Source organism: Dreissena polymorpha, chromosome 10 (assembly GCF_020536995.1).
Source record: "Dreissena polymorpha isolate Duluth1 chromosome 10, UMN_Dpol_1.0, whole genome shotgun sequence".
NCBI lineage: Eukaryota > Metazoa > Mollusca > Bivalvia > Myida > Dreissenidae > Dreissena > Dreissena polymorpha.
In genome coordinates, this window is record NC_068364.1 from 14,950,023 (window position 1) to 14,964,502 (window position 14,480).

Sequence of the window (14,480 nt, forward strand, 5' to 3'; positions counted from 1 at the left end):
ACGTAGACAAACTCGTAATGTAATTTAATGAGAATTTAATTACATTTACATAAGGCCATATCCACAACATATACACAATCACCGAGTAACCATATCTATACGACCTATATATACCTATTACATTCACTAATTCCCTTAATATAATATATAATAAATAATATATAATATAATATATATATATATATATATATATAATTTATATATAATATAAATAAAATATAATGTATAATATTGTACATGTTGAGAACGAGCTTGTGACGTAACAACTATGTTGCGTCATAACTGGTAATACAACCTGGGTTTGTCACGTGACAACTATCGCGAGCGTTTCGGTATTGGTATTTATCGGGTAAATACAAATTATATCGACCCGCTTTGCAAATATGAACAATATCGAATCATGCGGCTTCCACTGAACAAAACGACGTCCACATTCAGTCTTAGCCAACGGTTATCATTACAGTTAAGCCACAACTATACGAAATAATCGAACACACTTATAATAACACGCTGTACACAACTTGGAAAGAACAAATATCGATTGAAACTGAAATACTTTTGTACATTAGATTAATGCCTCTATTTGAGCTTTAACATGATTCATCAAACAACAAAATTTATAGTTCAAGACAAACTTACCTCGATGACAACTTAAATCTGTTGCTTTAAAAAATAATATTAACATAAAAATTATTTGCTTTCCCGTTTTCGGTGATTACATCAGTTTGTCTATATTGACTTTCAATCACATTTCTTCATCCGATTGTATCGAATCGTGCGAATGCACTGTGAATTACAGCATGATTTACGAAATCGATTGAATTGTCGAACCGATTACAATAATTTTATTCATGTGGAAGCTTCCAATTATTCATGACAAGTTCACAATCCCTATAGGTTTTAGATTCGTTCGATGCTTAAAATTATTGCACTGTTAAATAAAAACACAGCATGCACGTCCCCATTGTTGTCCCTAAACTCAAGAAAATCTAGCTACAACTGGTGTGTTTGGTCTCAGAATTTACGTTGCATGAGATACGTCATAAATTGCGCAATCATTCAAATGAAAATAACAGAACGTAAAGCTGATTCCGTAGTAAAGTTTACTGAATGAACAGATAGTACGTTAGGTAGTGTAACAGATAACACAGGGCAGAGATGGGTCGGACGTCTATAACCGGTCCTAGCCAAAGGCCCCCGAGGTGTTATGTCGGCAGCGGGCCGATCATAAGACATTCGCCCAGATCTGCCGTGTGTTATTGTCGAGATATGAACACAATACACACCGCATAATATATTACACTTTTGTTATGATAAATAAGACATGGTTGCTACATAAAAATCACATTTTGAGACAAATATAATGTTTTAGAGCTCTCATTAATTATTTGATGAACTTAATAAAGGGAACATATAATTTCTAATAACGTCTAATTTGTCATTTCACGAAAATTAATTGCGTGTAGCAACCGTGTAAAAATATCGAATGGATGTCAAATGCGTGTTTAATGTAAATTGAAAACAAAACGTTCACAAGTTGGTAGCAGTAGCAAACTCGTAGTCAATAGACGTGAAACCAAGGCTCTTTTATCAAATGCTTTAAAGGTATGACAATCGCAATGTATTTACATGTTTTATTTTTTGTCAGCAATGCGCAACGATATACCTGTATGGTTCATGCGAAATCAGAATGAATGCTGCCCCCGTTATCTCTTGAATATATATATATATATATATATATATATATATATATATATATATATATATATATATATATATATATATTTAAGGTGTTGGTCAACATAAACTTACATTATAAACATGTAGTTATGAATCGCTCCTCTGAAATTGCGCATCACGTTCAAACATCAATACACCATCAATTCAATTGCTTTGACTAAGCAACTGGATGGTTACCATTTTACAATTTCTAAATGTGTTTTCCGTTTAATGTATTTAGTCAACAATAATGCTAAATTAAAGCATTCACATCGCCCGTTGGTGAAATTTCATGATGTATTTAATATTGTTTAAGTGTCGTTAAGGAATATACAAGCGTAAACCAAATTGGCGCTTACCATGCTTGTATAAAGATTAAAATACGTTAAATGTGAATTCAAAAATTATTCAGGCTAGTGGATAAGCCTTTATGTTAAATGTGAATACATAACATGTATATAAATATATAACCAATTTTCTTGCTGGAACTATGCAAACACTAAAGAATAAGTTGCGTGCCACTTTATTATATTATATGTTTAGCTCGTTGCATTATTAAGTATCATTATTTATACAGTGTTTTTTTTTTCAAATGGCATACAGGTTTAGAATATTTAAAATATTCGAAATTAATCCTAAATGATTACATATATTTTGTACGAACTGAATAAGTGCATCAGTAGAACCGAAATTTCGTATTCGGCATCTGCTAATTCATTTTGAAAAATGCAATTAAACATTCACGTGTATATGCAATTCTTATAAGCAACATTACTTCCTTCTAGCATTTAAAATAATTTAACCATTGCAAATATTCAAATAATTAATTAAAATTATAAATTCTCAATATGTTCTGGCTATTAATTCAAATCGTACTCTTGAAATGCATAGTTATAGTCTTTACGTTTGAATACGTGCATAATAAGAGCCACGCAAAAACACACGCAGAAATGTACTTATTAATGATAATGTCTTTGGCATTTGGTATTGAACATATTTCAGCAGATTTCAAAGTATGCAATTCAATAGTAATTGTATGGCTTTGAATTCTCAAGGCAGATACTATTTTGAGTTTAATTCAATTTGAGAAAATTCCAATGCGATCTTTTAATTATTGTTATTGAAATGATACAGACGTTTATTAGTTCTTAAGAAATCATATTTTGTATATCAGAAAACTGTATTTAAGACCATGACGCAGAATGAGCATAACTGGTACACAGTTATTGACTTTATTCCGTTTCAACTGATATTTCAGCCGATAAAAACAGTGGGATTGGCTCATTGTGAAATATATGATTAATCCAGACATATCACCAAATACAAAGGTTTTCAACATTAAGTTGCAATTGATAAAATACAATACAGGCAAACAACCACAACGATGCAATATATATTGCAATCGGCAACTCAAGCCACATTATCAAACGGACAGTTGTTTTACCGCTACATTAATAATTAGAGATAAAGCATAGAGAATCAAATACATTGTTGTGCATGCTAGACATATGTGGTTTAAAGTCCCCGTTCGCGTAATAGATCGTTGTTTTGTATATAAATAGTAAAGCGAGAAATAAACTTTACATAAATTCATTGAAATATATTTGTATCGAAGTTGATATCAAAGACCTGGTCAAAATCGGTTTTGAATCGATAAAATAATTAATAAATGACCATAAATACATGCTATAGGCTAAAAACATTGCAGCGTCGCGCGTTATGCAAATTATATCTATATTTAACTTTCGCTTAACATTATTAGCATATGAAAGATAAATACATAGATTTGGCAAAAACAAAGCGTTGCAATTCAGTTTCCGTCTGTAACACATGTTTTTGAATTTGTTGTAACCTTCTCTCCGCTAAATTCGCCAGAATTCGCAATTTTGTGTGTTAAAGTTTCAATCTCCACGCAGAGTTGTCGTTCCTTGCTCTCACATACAACTCTGCAAAAGGCTCAGCACGCCATTTTGTCTATAAAAAAGCTAAAACCGAACAAACGCATTCAATGTATATTTGATTGGATATTTAAGATCGCATGCATTAAATTAAGAAATATGACTTTTAAATATACGATAAATCGTGTAAAAACTTGCGAGTTTTAATGCAACTCTTTGGAACTATTTTATTGCCCATTTACGCAGATGGAATCATTCCACGCACTTTACAAATGTAAACAATTGAACATCATGTTTATTGAGTGACGTTAGGAATTGCTTCAACGTGTGTATGTATGTTGGTTTCTTATCATCAAAAAAATCATATCAATTTTATAATAATGAATTAAGACTGATATAAGATATCATGGTATGATATGGTTTTCTTTAATGCAGTGAATGCAATGTAACCGTCGTGCAAGAGATTGTTAGTATAATGTAGCCTCAATGATGAACTCTTGGTATGATCATGACATGAATGAGACGCTTTCATAACAATAGTCCGTTCTGAGCCCAACACAGAGGTGAATGAAATGTAACCGTCGTGCAAGAGATTGTTAAAGTTTACATAAACGTGTCGAATCATGAATATTTATCAGTCGTTTTCGTACTTAACCGTACTCGACCCCAAAATAACAATCGCTATATTGTTTGTTTTCAACCGATTTCAACCGAAATTTCAGTAATATCCTCAATAAAATTACGTTTTCGTACGATTCTTAAAATTTATCTCCGCGAACGGGGACTTTAACCTAATATAAGTTTTCGCTTTGTATTTAATCAATTAAAACTGTGACTACCTCATTTGAACGGTCGGTGCAATGAAGTCGCTGTTCAAACATATTGAAGATCATTCAGAACCTCATACTTATCAAATAATGAATCGCAATTTACAAATTTGAAAAATTAATGCAAAAAGCAAAACGCTGACAGATACAATACATTTCAAGAAGATTTATCAAATATGGTGCATGATATATCACTGAATTACGCAATATTTTAATTTACAACGCAATGTGGTCAAATATGTTTACCCCTATACATTAAATAAACATTATGTCAAAAGTAGGATCTATTTGAAGAAGAGAAACCATATAATACATATAGGATCTGGCATGAGTTGTCATATCATACCGTATTTTATTAAACGAGTTTAGGAATTTTGTTAGTAAGTGAACCTTTGGCGAGCTTACTAACGAATTTCCTGGACGAGTGTCAAATCTTTTTTTATCACATGCTTTTAAATGAGCAAATTAAATAAATATTTACGCAAACATAATGATTAATCCCGATAGTTGTTTACATTTCGTGACGTCATTTGACGTTGCAACGTCATTTCAGCAAAATAACAAAATGCGATTGGTCAATAAACGCAAAATTAGCCAATGAAAACGCTTAAAAATGTTAAATATGTAATAGTTGTATTACATGGGAAACAGTGTATAGCATGTGATAAAATATTTAATAATATAATTTTGGCAGGAAAACCATGGTCAAACAGTTACTATTGATACAAAACAAATTAGTTAGACAAGACACAACATTACCTATTCTTTTTAGTAAGGTGTTACTCACACCAAGCAACGAACATAACAGCACGAATTAAGTGTTTAAAACTAAAGTTTAAATATTGAACAAAAACAACAACACTATTCACAATGTCAAACCTACAGCATCCGAAAAAGATACAAAACAGAATAGAAAACCGAAAAAGTCATGTATATGTAGTGACGTTTGAACTTGAATGTGAATGGCCGATTAACCGTCGACTTATTGAGCCAAAATACATGGCCTATTACATGGATGAATGTTTTACAATGCATCGGATTGTGTTGCAAACAAATAAATGTTCTGATTATATCATTAAGTTTTAGACGCGATTTTTTAAGTAAAAAACAAAACCCGTTTAAATATGTATATACCTGTTCAATATTAAATACCTCATGAAAATATGGTTTTGTTCAAAAAGATGAACACTTTCATTGGCAAAAAATAAATAATGACGACGCTATACAACACATGCTGGATATGAAATATGTTTTTTGAATAGGGGTGCGAAAATACGATTCCAAGATATAACACACTGGTATACTTATTTACCTTGTACTTACAGTATGTATTTAAAGCGTTTACAATTGAAATGTCATGTATTTCAATTTCGACATTTTAATTGTTAAATGTCATGTTTATCCTTGCTTTAGTCACGCTTAACTGACTTAATTTTTTTAATTTTACAAGTATTGCCATAACAATGTCTTTTAAGACAAGTAAATGAAATAAATAAAGGTTAACACTGCTCAAACTATACAAAATAAAAATGCACAGTAAAGGTCGAAAATGATTTCCTGTAGCTTTTGTTGAGTGTGTTTGATCTTTCTCAGTTTGCATTTATAAAGGTTATGATACGGATCACATACCCATTTATGCTGTATGTGATTTGAACATTAAATGGTCTTGCAAGTTTATATCAACACTTGATTACAAAGCGCCGAACGCATCAATCGGTCTGCTTTGGATACAATAAACATTCTTAAAAATTCCTGTTAAAGTGATTATGAAATGTAGGATAACATGTATTAGATACTTAATTACAATTCTGTATTAATCCAAATTGGAAAAAAAGATATTCATATGTTTGCTTATGGTTTACTCCCATCTTTATTCGAATATGTTTTGTGTTAAACTTAATACTCAGTATTCAATACTAGATTGCAACCCAAATGATTACGACTTTACACTGGTATCTACTGCGACTTATAACCGATTGGTTATTTTAGTTCAATCAATGGTTGATTTGTAAATTTTTCAATTATTCAGTGCATTACTCAAACAAGTAGATGATACATGAAGATCTTTTAACATATTGTTGATTGTTTTGTTATGCCGGATTTAATTTATTGTTACATAATATATGACACTTTCATTATGGTGTACACGCACCTTAAACGAAGGTATGAACTATTCATGTTAGCCATTTAAAACTAATAAGCAAATTGTCATAATCACATGTATTACCAGATTTTAAAAGATGCAACAGATATACCGCGTTTCGTAAATGCAACATAACAATAATTCAACTCATATGAACTACACATTTTCTCCGCATCGTAATTTAAGCTGTAGCAACTAGAACATATCATAAAAAGGAAACAACTATATATAATTTAAATAACTAAAACAAAGTTAGATCACGTAAACCTTATTTAAGACCTTGATATTATGTATGTTCTTTTATTGTAAATTTTGAACGAATGGCTGCTGTGTTTTGATATGAATCCTACATAAACAAAACTTGTATGGCAAAGTATATATATATATATATATATAATTATTAACCTCGGTTAGGATAGCAATTACACTACTTCTGAACTAAGCTCGCTTACATAATACCATTTTAAATTGATTCAGTAATGAACGTTTAGTCTACCTCTATGGTAATGCTTATTGGTGTCTTCTACACATTATCATCATTAATTGTAAACTCTGCTTTTGTATTCGGTAGATATTTTCTGAATACCGAGACGCCCCTTGGTGAGAACACATTTGAAAAGCGCGTTGTATTGTGCAATTAGTTGTAAACAAATCATTAACTGGTAGATTTAAAAATACCAATAGGCTATAAAATACAGCTTATTTCAATACTATAAGGTGATACCGTTCCAGTCGTTGATCTGAACAAAAAAAAACTTATTTATATGATTACAAGCATCTCAAATGAAAACCATCGCATTGCTCTTTCTTAACTCAGAGTATCTCATCGTTTAATAATTGAATCTGGCCGCTGGCAAAATCCCATTGCTACTCCTTATAATGAAAGAAAATGTACACATTGTCAAAAACATTGATGACGAATATCATTTTATCTTAGAATGTTCTTTACTAAATGACTTAAGAAAGAAATATATCGATAAAAAGTATTGGGTACGACCTAACATGCAAAAATGTATTGCACTTATAAATTCACAAAATGCACTAACATTAACAAAACTAGCTTCTTTTACATAATTTGGTTTTAAAGTTAAGAATTAACACCTTAATCATTTATATAAGTAATGTCATTTATTAAATTGAAGCTCCTATACGTGTATAGCTTTACATATTTCATTACGAATTGTTTAACTAAACATTAAATTAAATCTCTTATACATGTATAGCTTGACATATTTCATTACGAATTGTTTAACTTAACATTAAATTAAAGCTCCTATACATGTATACCTTGACATATTTCATTACGAATTGTTTAACTTAACCTCACTCAAGTTACTTACTCTGTATAATTAAGAAATTCATATGAAAAATACCTGTGTTTTGCTGGTGTTCATAATACTGTTCTTTCTTACGTTTCAATGTATCCAACGTCCAAAGAAAATTATTATGCGTTTATATGCTCATACTGAGTGATCGGCAATTATATCTTGATCGCCTCTATTAACGACTTCTCCGTTTGTTTTGATGATTATTGTGTTGTTCATGTACCTTTTATGTATGCTTGGTTTACTTGTGATCGACAATTATATCTTCATCGCCTCTGTAAAAGCAAATTTTAGAAATTATTGCATTATTATTATTTTGTAATATATTTTCGGTTATAATAATGTATCACTCATAATTAGCTTCTCCGCTTGTTTTCATGATTATTGTGTTGTACGTGATCGTTTTATGTATGTTTAGTTTACTTGTGAGTGTGGGCATGTGTGTATGGGAGTGGGTGTATTCGTGCGCGCGTGTTTGTGTGTGGGCGTGCGTGTAGATTTGTATAATATATGCTACTTTATAATGCATTTTGTATTAACATTTCCGTTCAACAAGACTATTAAAATATCAAAATATATACACATATCTCAAATGGTCTTGCATTTTTACAAATCTTCAACCAAGATGTAAGCGCTCAACATGTGTTGGTCAAAATGAAATGAACATTGTATATCCTTATCCCAAATAACGTTGTCCAGATCGTTTCTAAAATAATTCCAATGCAAGTACAGACTGCCTCATGTAATAAATACAATTCCATCGCCTGGATATTTTTGTAAAATGATGTGGAAGTTATAAAAAGAAGTTCAATAATTTTATACTGTATATATACAAATAACTGTCACTTTTAATTTTATCAACGTATTCTAACAAGGAAAACCAATTATTCTATTGCTTGAGAATATGGGGCATTTGATCAATAAAATATGAAAATATAAAAATTACTGACAGCTTAACTTTTGCAAACGTTTTCTACAACTGAAAACCAATGCATATCAGGAGGGAGAATTTTGGGCCCTTGGTCAATACCAATTTTCAGTATAGAAGTGTCAACTTACATTTTTAAAACGTATTTGTAAGCTGAATGCTGATCATCTAGTGCGGGATCATATGGTTCATTGGGTAATACCAACTTTAGGTCGCCGTGTTATAATGGATATGGTGTCCGCCTAGTGATCTAGAGGTTACGGATTCGATCCTCACTGTGGGATTGTTCTTTAGAAATCCCCAAAAGACACCAAGTACTGGTTCTAGGCCCATGAAACGGACTAGATAGCGTTTATTTAAGCCTTAGGCTTTCGATGTAATCGAGCGCAAATAAATAGGTTTAAACTAATACCAACTTTATGAAACAATATTGCCCTTTTACTCATTTAAACGGTTTACCTACAAACTGTGATAGACAACCATAACATGTTTACATATTTAGGTATTTAATCTTTTTGCTGAACAGTAATGGTTTGAAATGTTTGTGAAGCTGGTGATCATATCGTTTTATAAACAGTTTTATGTGTTATTGTAATGCCGTTTTACTCCTAAAGCTATTCAATAACTGTACATATTATGCAATCAGATAATGTACTTAACATGAAGTTAACCCTTTAAAAAAACACGTGATTATACCTTAATAATATCGAAAAATCCTAAAATGCTTTTCAGTAGACTGTTACTTTCGGCATATAAACTCAGACAACACACTGGTACATCAGGTTGAAATACAATTGCAAAAGATCAATGATTGTGTCTCATCTTAAAAACAATAAAAACTATACGAGTGTATGCTTGTGTTGTCTGAGTTAATATGCCGAAAGTCACAGTCTACTGAAAAGCATTTTAGGATTTTTTGATATTTTTAAGGTATAAGCACGTGTTTTTAAAAGGGTGCCACAAAATTTAATGACAACAACAGAACTCACCAAATTATTAAATCGTTTCGAGTTGCAAGTCATTACAATTTTTAGGTTTTTAAATCGTCAAAAGATGCCTATAATGGATATTTTATAGTGAATATTCAGTATTACTGTTTCCTCACCTCACAAATATCATTCAACGAAAATTTGCGAATCTAAAACATGTTATGTATTTTCACTGCGGGAAATCACGTGGTCAGAATTGAGAAAACATGGCCGCCGATGCCTCGATAAGATGGAAAATTTGAGTGTTTAAACAGGTACATCTTTCTTATTACTTACTCGTTTTTAATCGGACGACGCCTATCATAGGTCCAGCCGGACGCGGTTTCATCGAGTATCAACCGTTTCCCTCTCGTTGGTCTGAGTGTGGAAATTACTCATGGAATATTTTGAGATTTCCTGAACCGTCAATTGCTGTTGTACACGGACAAACAACAATATAACTGTTTTCACACTAATTAGTACTGTTTAAGTACCAGTTGTTCATGCGGACGCATTGAAACTGGCAAAAAATGGATACATCGATTGCTAATGGCATTATTTTCAAGGTAAAGTTGAGTTTCGATTGGTTTTGACGATTGCTGTTGAGCACGCACATGGCTGTTATACACGGACAACTTCTAGAACAACTGTTGTTGAGCACGCTCATGTCAAGGAATACCGTTTTCTCGGAAAATAAGTCTAAAACAACGTCGCATTGGCATGTTCCGGTACATGTAGCGATACATATCTTATGTATCCAGCAAAACACACATTTTGGTTGAAAATTGCCGTGTTTTTTTTCTATAAACTGCAAAACAAAACGAAACACACAAAACAACTTTCATGTATGCTAAGCATATACTCAACACATATAATGATGAAATAGATTTTCCTTGAATCTCTAAGTACTAACACTTTTCCAATAAATTAGTTCAGTATCAAAACTATCAACATATTTATAACTGTTTTTACAGAGTAAGAAGCTCAGGAAAAGTACAAAACTGCTCACATAGGCACCAAACAGTATTAAAAGGGCCTTCGGGTTTTTGAAGCGAACCTTTCATGTCCTTCATGGTGAGGTATGTAAGGAAATTGTTTATATTATTAATGATACAATTTATTGAAGATTATAAAATAAAATGTATTTAATCAACAAAGATTGTTAATGGAAATTGACATCATCATATATTTCTAGGCATATCAAGTCTAAGAGTTGGAAAAAAAGTTATAAATAACTTAACGTTATTTTTACATGCCATAGGCACACTTCAATTCTTAAATTCAACTTAATAATAGACGGAATAATATGCTGAATATTCTAAATATGAATAAATGTAACTGATTTTGACATATTGAACAAGTCAATGTTACAGCATTATACACAACTGTCTCGTATTACTGTAAAGTACTGATACATTACTGAGTGCCAGCTAAAACAATTTAAACATTTTTAGATATGTTTTTGTGTATCTGTTAGAGCTCATAAGACATGCATAAGATATTAGTAAATTGTTACACTCGGGGAAAAAAAGTAGTTGTTTCTATTTATTCTGCATCAAGCATTGGGTACAAATTTGACAACATTTTTAACAATGTCTTTTGATGTATTATTATTTTTCAATTTATTCCTCCAATTTCTGTTTATAACAGATTGGAATGAAGCCTGCCAAGGTCAGCCGCATCATCATTGCCTGTGCTGTTCTTCATAATCTGCGGTTGATGTGGGGGAACCAGCAGTGGATCCGAAACCTTTAGAAGAGGTTGCAAAGGGAGAGATGTTTCAGGCTGTATCGGATGGGAGAAGAGTTAGAGATACTATTATCGCAAATTACTTTACTTAGGAAATAAACAGATTAATATAAATGTTTTCATTATATTTGTGCTTTTATATCTCTGAGTCATACACTGATAGTTTGGTTCATTGTTTGTTTATATGGGTTTAACAGCATTGGAACAACCATTCAAAAAGTGAACAAAATATATTATTTCAATGCCTATATAATATTTTTGAAACACGGTTTAGGTAATAGCCTCATTTGTAGTCACTCATTTTTGGATTTTTTTTAATGAGAATATCAGTCTGTACTGTGATTCTTTCGTAGAACTTTTCGTGTTCGTCTGCCAAGCTGTTCTGTTTGGCATATTACACCATCTGCACCTCGCTCAGTGACCTGTATGTGTTTAAATATTTTTGTTTTTATTGGTTTACTCTATTAACTACTTAAAAAAAAGATGAGCATTGTTCTGATTGATTTTGATTATTGATAGCCATCAGCTAGTTTATTATGGTTATTGTTAAACAATGACAGGATTCTATTGGTTCAGTATGTCCGTTTGATTGTTAGCAAATAATTTCAACTTAAAGAATATGACATTGTCATTATATAGTTTAAAGTTGAATTTTAAGCTTATATAAATGAAACTAGGTCCACGAATAGTTATATACATACATATATACATACTTAGTCTGAGGCTCTTTCTTGTTACTGTTGCAACTTGGGTGTTCATCTGTATCTGCTGATGCACATCTTGTCTGCATCTCTGATGAACATACATTATAGATCACTGTGTTAGATCTATTATGTTAAGATCATATTATTTGTTTCATTGAGTCAACTTTGTTAAAGCATTAGATATTTTGAAGTTTTTTTTGTTTTATACATGCTATACAGTAGAGATATAATATTGGAAACTGATTCGTACACTGTTAAAATCGTCAATAATCGAAGTTTAGTCTAAACATTATAAAATCTTGGGCAAAATACCATTTTAGCCCCCGCCAGAGGGATGGATATGCACACGGAATGTGTCCATTGTGTTCATTCAGTATGTATTCACACCTCTGGCGGGGGGCTAAAGTGTTATATTGCCAAATCTTGATAAATGAAGGAACAGTCAAATCAATACAATTTTCTGATTGTTACCACAATAACACTTCGATCAGATAATGGCTTTAGACTGTATGACAGACTTGTTTAACAACGGTAATTTCAAACATAACTTTTTAACCAATTGTTTCTTAGATTAAATAACTGTACCCCACTCTTGATTTTCCCAACGATGGCAGCTTTCAAGTCCATATTAATCCATCTTGCTATTTGGACTATAAATGTCGTGTCCAAAACATATTTGATACGTATTATACGTTATTCTATGTCTGATATGGCTTATTTTCAGTACGAATTCACAATTTAATAGCATTTTTAGCAAAGTACTACAGAAATACTTACCTGCAGTAACGCTGGCCTAAATTGTATATTACCACAGTAATGAATGTATAGGATCAAAGCTTATTGATGATTGTTGTTATAAACTAGTTACCTTGTGAATTGAAATGTGTCTGAGTTGGTGTCTGTAGCTATAAGGTTTTATGCCCGCTTCGAGGTTATATGTACAGTCTGTCCTCTATCCGGCTCATGTAAAACGAGTATTGAAAAGAGACCAATGCAAGACTATTATTTCAATACAAATATTCTTGATAATACTAACCTGGTACGAAAAATGCTACTAATCTACATTATCAAATGTGTTATATAAATTCACTCGACAAAAATATACTTAACAAAAATACTTCATGAATTGATCTCTGAAAGCGTAAAACACAGTACACAATCTGTAGGAAATAAAATACATTTTTCAAGTTGTTTTAATACATGCCCAATGCCAAATCATATTCATCCTTTATGTTCTGGTCACAAACTGTATAGAAATAGGGTAAAATGTTATCCTGTCTTTATATGTACTTGTCCCTTTAGCATGAACAATTGTTCTGAAAACAATTGAACATTCACTTAAATGACAATATCATGAAGGGATTTCTTCAAGCAAAAAACAGCAATCCAAAACAAATATAAATAAAACTGTCTGCAGGAAAAGCAACATTTTCAAATACTCGCAAGCCATTACAAAAGGCAGCTTCACCGAAAGAGGCTAGCAAAAAAATTCCTATTGAAAATACAATTTTGATGATCCAGATAGCCAATTTCGTATACGAATTAACATTTTCAGTGCGTTTACATAAGACATGTATCGCTACATGTATCAGAACATGCCAATGCGACGTTGTTTTAGACTTATTCGGCGGAGAAAACGGTATTCCTTGACATGTGCATGCTCAACAACAGTTGTTCTAGAAGTTGTCCGTGTATAACAGCCATGTGTCAAAACCAATCGAAACTCAACTTTACCTTGAAAATAACGCCATTAGCAATCGATGTATCCATTTTTTGCCAGTTTCAATGCGTCCGCACGACCAACTTGTACTTAAACAGTGCTAATTAGTGTGAAAACAGTTATATTATTGGTAGTCCGTGTACAACAGCAATTGACGGTTCAGGAAATCTCAAAATATTCCATGAGTAATCTCCACACTCAGACCAACGAGAGGGAAACGGTTGATACTCGATGAAACCGCGTCCGGCTGGCCCTATGATAGGCGTCATCCGATTAAAAACAAGTAAGTAATAAGGAAGATGTACCTGTTTATACACTCAAATTTTCCATCTTATCGAGGCATCGGCGGCCATGTTTTCTCAATTCTGACCACGTGATTCCCCGCATTGATTTTGTCAATTTACCAAAACGGGAAATGGTCCCTGTAATGTATGAAGTTGTTAGTTAAAAGTCGTTTATGATGATGAGATGTTCTGTCCCTGACTGGATGTAAACAATA

The 14,480-nt window shown here is 32.0% G+C and overlaps 1 long non-coding RNA gene across 1 annotated transcript; it reads right to left on the reverse strand.

The window, feature by feature from the left end:
• Positions 1–11,857: 11,857 nt before the first annotated feature.
• On the reverse strand, positions 11,858–13,265 carry LOC127846928 (uncharacterized). The gene is made up of 3 exons (XR_008033736.1): positions 13,130–13,265; positions 12,271–12,349; positions 11,858–11,979 (listed from the first exon to the last, which is right to left on the reverse strand). It is a non-coding gene; the product is annotated as an uncharacterized LOC127846928 (long non-coding RNA).
• Positions 13,266–14,480: the final 1,215 nt, after the last annotated feature.